Raw genomic sequence first — 8,463 nt, forward strand, 5'->3', positions numbered from 1 at the left:
AAAAAAAAAAAAAAAAAAAATCAACAAAATTGATAAACCCTTAGCTAGATTCATCCAAAAAAAAAAAAAAAAAAAAAGTAGAGAGGACCCAAATAAATAAAATCAGAAATGAAGGAGAAGTACAAACAACACAACGGAAATATAAAGGACTATAATAAAATACTACAAAAAAATTATATGTCAATTAATTAGACAACCTAGAAAAATTGATAAATTCCTAGAAACATCATCTTCCAGAATTAAATCAGGAAGAAATGGAAAATCTGAACAGACCAATTAGTAACAAAATTGATTCAGTAAAGAAAAAACTCTGAGGGGCGCCTTGTTGGCTCAGTCCAAAGGGCATGCAACTCTTCATCTCAGGGTCATGAGTTCAAGCTCCATCTTGGGCATACAGTTACATACATACATACATACATACATACATACATACACAAACTTAAAAAAAAAAACTCCAAAAGTCCAGGACCAGGTAGATTCACAGGTGAATTCTACCAAATATTCAAAAAAGAGTTAATACCTATTCTCCTCAAACTATTCCAAAAAGTAGAAGAGGAAGGAATGCTTCCAAATACATTCTATGAGCCCAGCATTATCCTGATACCAAAACCAGACAGACACTACAAAAAAAGAAAACTACAGGCCAATATCCCTGATGAACATAGACACAAAAATCCTCAACCAGATATTAGCAAATTAAATTCAACAGTACATTAAAAGGATCAATGGGGTGCCTGGGTGGCTCGGTTGGTTAAGCATCCAACTCTTGATCTCAGCTCAGGTCTTAATCTCAGGGTCATGAGTTCAAGCCCTGCACTGGGCTCCACAACCAGCATGGAGCCTACTCAAAAAAAAAAAAAAAAAAAAAAAAAAAGAGGATCACTCACCATAATCAAGTGGGATTTATTCCAGAAATGTAAGAATTGTTCAATATCCACAAATCAGTGAATGTGATACACATTTACAAAATGAAGGATAAAAATCATATGATCATTTCAATAGATGCAGAAAAGCATTTGACAAAATTCAACATCTGTTTATGATAAAAACTCTCCACAATGTGAGAGACATAAGGGCCACATATAAAAATTCATAGCTAACATCATGTTCACTGGTGAAAAACAAAGCTTTTCCTCCAAAATCAGGAAGACAAGGATGTCCACTCTCGCCACTTTTGTTCAACATAGTCCTGCAAGTCCTAGCCACAGCAATCATACAAGAAATAAAAGGCATCCAAATTGGTAAGGAAGAAGTAAAACGGTCACTATTTGCAGATGACATGATACTATACAGAGAAAACCCTAAAGAGTCTACCAAAAAGCTATTAGAATTGATAAATATAGTTTTGGGATATAAAATTAATACACAGAAATCTGCTGTGTTTCTATACACTAATAACAAAGCAGCAAAAAGAGAGTAAGAAAATAATTCCATTTACAATTGCACCAAAAAGAATAAAATACCTAGGAATAAACTTAACCCAGGAGGCCAAAGACCTGTTCTCTGAAAGCTACAAAACAGTGATGAGAGAAATTGAAGATGACACAAACACATGGAAAGATATTCCATGCTCGTGGACTGAAAGAACAAATATTGTTAAAATGTCCATACTGACCAAAGCAATGTACGGATTCAATGCAAACTCTTTCAAAATGCCAATAGCATTTTTCACAGAATTAGAACAAATAATACTAAAATTTGTATGGAACCACAAAAGACCTCAAATAGCTAAAGCAATCTTGAAAAAGATTTACAGGTATACTACAAAGTTATGACAATCAAAGCAATACAATACAGGGACAAAAACAAACACAGATCAATGGAACAGGATAGAGAACCCAGATAGAGAACCCAGACTGAGAACCCAGGGATAGAGAACCCACACTTGTATGGTCAATTAATCTATGGCAAAGGAGACAAGAATATATAATGGGGAAAAGACAGCCTCTTCAACAAGTCATGCGGGAAAAACGAGATAGCTACATGCAAAAGAATGAAACTGGACCACTTCCTTACACCATACACAAAAATAAACTCAAAATAAACCCAAATGTGAGACCTGAAACAATACAACTCCTAGAACAAAATACAGGCAGCAATCTCTTGGACATTGGCTTTTGCAACATATTTATAGATCTGTCTCCTCAGGCAAGGAAAGCAAAGAAAAAAAAATAAACTACTGGGATTACACCAAATTAAAAAAATTTTGTCCCACAAAGAAAACTATCAACAAAATGAAAAAGCAATCTGCTGAACAGAGAAGATATTTGCAAATGATAGGTCCAATAAAGGGTTAATATCCGAACTATATGAAGAACTTATATAACTCAACACCAAGAAGCCCCAAATAATTAAAAATGGGTAGAGGATCTTAATAGACATTTTCCCAAAGACATACAGATAGCAAACAGATACATGAAAAGTTGCACTTCCCTGATGATTAGCAAGGAGCATATAAACACCACAATGATATCCCTTCACACCTGTCAGAATGGCTAGTTTTGAGAAAATAAATAACAAGTGTTGGTGAGGATGCAGAGAAAAAGGAACACTTGTGCAGTGTTGGTGGGAATGTACATTGGTACAACCACTGTAGTGAACAGTACAAAGATTCCTCAAAAAGTTAAAAATAGAAATGCCATATGATCTAGTAATTCCACTAGGGTGTATTTATCCAAAGAAAATGAAAACTAATTTGACAAGAACAACAGATGGAGAATTTCAGCAGATAGATGAAAATTTTAAGTCATGTGGAAATTTGAGAAATAAAAACATATCAGAGATGAAATACTCCTTTAATGGGTTTATCAGCAGACTCAACACAGCAGAGAAAAAGATTTAGTGAACCTGAAAATAGGTAAATAGAAATTATCCAAACTGAAGCACAGAAAGAAAAGAGTGAGGGGAAAAAAACTCATTCAAGATATTGGGACATAATTTCAAACAGAAGTAACTAAAGATACAAAAGGAGAAAAGATAAATAATGGGTCAAAACAAATATTTGAAAATAGTTATATATTTTCCAAAATTCCAGAACCACGAAACCAAGAAGCTCAGAGAACCCCAAACAGAACACACACACACACACACACACATCAGAGTCAAACTGCTAGAAATCAATATTCAAGAGAAAAGCTAGATATCAATCAGAGAAATAAGAAATATTACATATTAAGAGAGGAAAATTTTTCTCAGAAAAACTTGTAGACCTGAAGATAATGTGACACTGTTTTACAGTACATAAACAACAGCAAGAAAAAGGTCAGCTCAGTATTTCATGCCCAGCAAAAAAATCTTTCAAAAATAATGATTAAATAAAAACTTTTTTAGACAAAGAGAATGCATTATCAGCTCTGGTGCAGTATGAATGTTAAAGGGTAATTCTTCTGGCAGAAAGACTGAAACTAGATTGAAATTTGGATTCATACAAAGGATTGAAGAGTCCTGATGATGGTAAAAAGTGGAGACAGATTTTTTTTAAGTTTTTCTCTAGAATTTTTAAAAGATTATTAGTTGTCTAAAGCATAAGTAATAACTATGTATTATGAGGTTAATGACATATATAGAGGCAAAAAATAAATCAATAGCACAAAGGATAGAACAGTGGAAATGAAACTATACTGTTAGAAATTATATTATTTGGTTGAGGTCTACCCCAATGGGGCTTTTTCTGTAGACCTATATGGTTGGAAACACCTCATAGAGTGTATGTGTGGGTTCCTTTATTCACACAACTGTGTGTTAGATCTGTGGGAAAGAACTACAAGATATCTATCTGCTAAAACTCTGTGAAAGACCTAATAGTTAAATTTTTTAAATCTTAGGTACTGGCATATCCCAACCATCTGCACAGTTCTAGGGTGTGAGAGTTTAGGAATGAATAGGATTTGGATTCATTCACATTTAGAGGGTATTTGAAATGGAGAACCAGGCAGATCCATCTACTCTGACCCTAAACGTGGTCCTGAAGTAGAGAAACTGAATCCCAAAGATTACAGGACTGACAGTGACAACTGTGGATTGAATAAAAGTTCTTTTTAAAAGGGCGATTTTGAAGAACATGATTCTGACTTTGGAGGACCTACAGTGACTGGCAGTGGAAGGAATCACATATAAGATTCCTGAAATAAAAATTTATTGACTTTTGGGTGCCTGGGTGGTTCAGTCAGTTGAGTGTCTGACTCTTGATTTCAGTTCAGGTCATGATCTCAGGGTCCTGAGATCGAGCCCCATGTTGGGCTCCCTGCTGAGCAGGGAGTCTGCTTGAGAATTTTCTCTCTCTCTCTCGCACTCGCTCTCTCTCGCACTCGCTCTCTCTCGCACTCGCTCTCGCACTCGCTCTCTCTCGCACTCTAAAATAAATACCTAGGGGCGCCTGGGTGGCTCAGTTGGTTAAGCGACTGCCTTCGGCTCAGGTCATAATCCTGGAGTCCCGGGATCGAGTCCCGCATCGGGCTCCCTGCTCGGCAGGGAGTCTGCTTCTCCCTCTGACCCTCCCCCATCTCATGCTCTCTCTCTGTCTCATTCTCTCTCTCAAATAAATAAATAAAATCTTTAAAAAAAAAAAATAAATAAATAAATAAAATAAAATAAAATAAATACCTAATTCTTTTTTAAAAAAATTTATTGAGTTTAAAAAAAGATATTTGAAGGTTAAGTGTGAAAACTTTAAAAAAGTATATTGTGAATCCAAAGCAAAAACTTAAAGAAAAATACATTAAATTAGTAAGCCAATAATAGAGACAAATGAATTTAAAATACCTAATAAATTTGAAAGAACACAGGAAAAGAGAATAAAAGCAAAGAAGAGATGGTTAAGTGGAAAACAACTAGCAAGATGGTAGATGTAAATCCAACCACAACAATGATTACATAAGATAAAAATAATCTAAAACAATTAAAAGGTAGAGATTGTCAGGTTGAAAGAAAAAGCCATCCACAAGGATGTTGCTTTAAATATAAAGATACAGATATATAATAACAATGTCCACAATAGCCAAACTGTGGAAGAAGCCAAGATGCCCTTCAACGGATGAATGGATAAAGAAGATGTGGTCCATATATACAATGGAATATTACTCAGCCATCAGAAAGGATGAACACCCACCATTTGTATCAATATGGATGGAACTGTAGGGGATTGTGCTAAGTGAAATAATTAAAGCAGAGAAAGACAATTATCATATGGCTTCACTTATATGTGGAACATAAGTAATAATGCAGAGGACATTAGGGGAAGGGAAAATTGAAGGGGGTGAAATCAGAGGGGGAGATGAACCATGAGAGACTATGGACTCTGGGAAAAAATCTGAGGGTTTCAGAGGGGAGGGGGGTGGAGGGATGGGGTAACTCGGTGATGGGCAATAAGGAGGACATGTGATGTGATGAGCACTGGGTGTTATATGCAACTAATGAATCACTGAACATTATATCAAAAACAAACAAAAAGAATGGAAAAATATTTACTATGTGAACACTAGTCAAAAAGAAGCTAGAGAGATTATATTAATGTCAAACAAAGTTAACTTCAGAGTATTTCCAAGGTAAAGAGAAGCATTTATCTATGCATAAATGGGCCAATTCATCAAGAAGACCAGACAACCCTAAATATCTTTGCACCTAATAACAGAGCAAGTTATCTAAGGGACAACTGATAGAACTAAAAGGAAAAACAGACAAATACACAACTATATATGGAGACTTCAGTGTTCTTCTCTTAGGATTTGATACAAGTACCAAACAAATCAGCGATGATATAGATGACTTGAGCAGCACCTTCAACTAACTTGACCTAATTGATATGAATAGATTACTCCACCCAGAAGTAGTAGAATAAGGATTTTTTCAAGGGAGCACCAAACATTCATCAAGATAGACCATATAATGGGCCATAAAACAAATCTTAACAAATTTAAAAGGACTGAAATCATGCAAGTATGCTCTCTGAACCTATCAGTCTTAATAATTAACATTTCTATATTAAAAACCTGGAAAAGAAGAGCAAGTTTTATTATAATAAGCAGAAAGACAACAAATGATAAAGAATAGTAAAATGAAATAGAGAAGAGAAAAATACAGAACATACATGAAAGTAAAAGCTAGTTCTTTAAAAATTTCAATAAAATGTATAAACTGTTAGCCACACTGATCTAGAAGAAGGAAGACACAACTTATCAATATTGAGAATGACAGAAAAGTCACTACAGATGTCAAAGATATTAAAAAGATAATAAGGAAAAATTAGGAACTTAGGGCCAATAATTTGATAACTTAGATAAAATGGGTGACTTAAAAGACACTAAACTACCAAAATTCACTTAAAAAAAAATACATAACCTGAGTAACCTAGTTTATTAAATAAATTGAAAGCCTAGTTTTAAAAGTCCCCACAAAGAAAACTTCATGCTCAGATGATTTCACTGATGAATTCTACCAGACACTTAAGGAAAAAAATAACAATTCTACTCAAATCTCTTCCAAATTCATTATATTAGGCCAGCATTACCCTGACACCAAAACCAAACAAAACATGGAAGAAAAATAAATTTGAAAAGTCTTCAACAAAGTATTAGCAAACTGAATCCACCACTGTGAAGGAAGAACATATCATGACCAAGTAGGGTCAAGGCAAAATTGGTTCTATATTTGAAAATCAATCAGTGTAATCCACCACTAAACAGAAAAAAAGAAAAAGCCCATGATGATCTCAATAGATGCAGGAAAGAAAAAAAAAAAAAACACTTAACTACATTCAACATCCATTTGTGATAAACTTTCTCAGCAAACTAGTATAAATGGCATGCCTGAAACTGGTAATGAATGCATATGAAAACCTCTAGTTACCCTCATACTTAGTGGTGAGAGACTAAATGCTTTCCCTTTCAAATTGAGTCTGTTCTCACTGCTTTCATTCAACAACCATTAAAGGACCTAGGTACAATAATACCTAACAATAAGGTAAGGAAAAGGGCATCTCAGTGGCCCAGTCAGTTAAGCAGCTGACTCTTGGTTCAACTCAGGTTGTGATCTCAGGGTCATGAGGCTGAGTCCCACACTGGGCTCCATGCTCAGCATGGAGTCTGCTTGAGAGGCTCTCTCCCTCTCCCTCTGCCCCTCCTACTCATGCTCACTCTCCCTCTCTCTCTCAAGTAAATCTTAATAATAATAATAATAATAATAATAATAATAATAATAATTAGGTAAGGAAATAAAGAGCATCCAGTTTGAAAGGACCAAGTCTTTTTCACAGATGACTAGATTATCTGCACAGAGAATACCAAAGAATCTATTTTAAAATGTTGCAAAAATTGATAGGTAAGTTTAGCAAGGTGACAAGTTTTAAGGCCAATATACAAAAATCAACTGCATATACTAGTATGAAACTGAATAAAGGAAACTTCATTTAAAATGGAATCAGGACAAAAAATAAAATAAAAATAAAATGGAGTCAGGAGAGAGGAAGTAAAACTGCCAAATTCATTCTACTAGGCATGCATTACCCGGATACCAAAACCAGATAAAGACACCACAAAAAAGATAACTACAGGTGAGTATCTCTGATGAACACCAATGCAAAAATCCTCAACAAACCAAATCCAAAAATACATTTAAAAAATCATTCACTACCATCAAATGGGATTTATTCCCAGGATACAAGTGTGGTTCAATATTTGCAAAATCAATCAATGTGATACATCACATCAATAAGAGAAAAGATAAAAACCATATGATCATTTTAACAGATGTAGAAAAAGCATTTGACGAAGTACAGCATCCATTCCTGATAAAAATCCTCAACAAAATAGGTTTAGAGGAAATACACCTCAACATAATAAAGGCCTTATGTGGAAAACCCACAGCTAACATCATACTCAATGGTGAAAAACTAAGAGCTGTTCCCCTAAGATCAGGAATAAGACAAGGATGTCCACGCTCACCACTTTTATTCAATGTAGTACTGGAAGTCCTAGCCACAGCAATCAGACAACAGAAAGAAATAAAAGGCATCCAAAATGGTAAGGAAGAAGTAAAACTTTCTCTTTGCAGATGACATGATACTCTATATAGGAAACCCTAAAGATGCCACCAAAAAACTACTAGAACTGATAAACAAATTCAGTAAGTTTGCAGGATACAAAAATCAATGTACAGAAATCTATTGTATTTCTATACACTAATAATGAAGCAACAGAAATAGAAATTAAGAAAGCAATCCCATTTACAATTGCACCAAAAGAATAAAGTACCTAGGAATAAACTTAACCCAGGAGGTGAAAGATCTGTACTCTGAAAACTATAAAACACTGATGAAAGAAATAAAAGATGACACAAACAGATGGAAAGATAATCCATGCTCATGGATTGGAAAAACAAATACTGTAGAAATATTTATATGACCCAAAGCAATCTACACATTTAATGCAATCCCTAGCAAAACAAGGATTTTTCACAGAACTAGAATAT

The 8,463-nt window shown here is 34.5% G+C and overlaps 1 non-coding gene across 1 annotated transcript; it reads left to right on the top strand.

Moving 5' to 3' along the window:
* Nucleotides 1-3,642: 3,642 nt before the first annotated feature.
* Nucleotides 3,643-3,773, top strand: LOC116633439. The gene has a single exon (XR_004299717.1). It is a non-coding gene; the product is annotated as a small nucleolar RNA SNORA18 (small nucleolar RNA).
* The last annotated feature ends 4,690 nt before the right edge of the window (nucleotides 3,774-8,463 follow it).

Source organism: Phoca vitulina, unplaced genomic scaffold (genome assembly GCF_004348235.1).
Source record: "Phoca vitulina isolate PV1807 unplaced genomic scaffold, GSC_HSeal_1.0 scaffold7, whole genome shotgun sequence".
Classification (NCBI taxonomy): domain Eukaryota; kingdom Metazoa; phylum Chordata; class Mammalia; order Carnivora; family Phocidae; genus Phoca; species Phoca vitulina.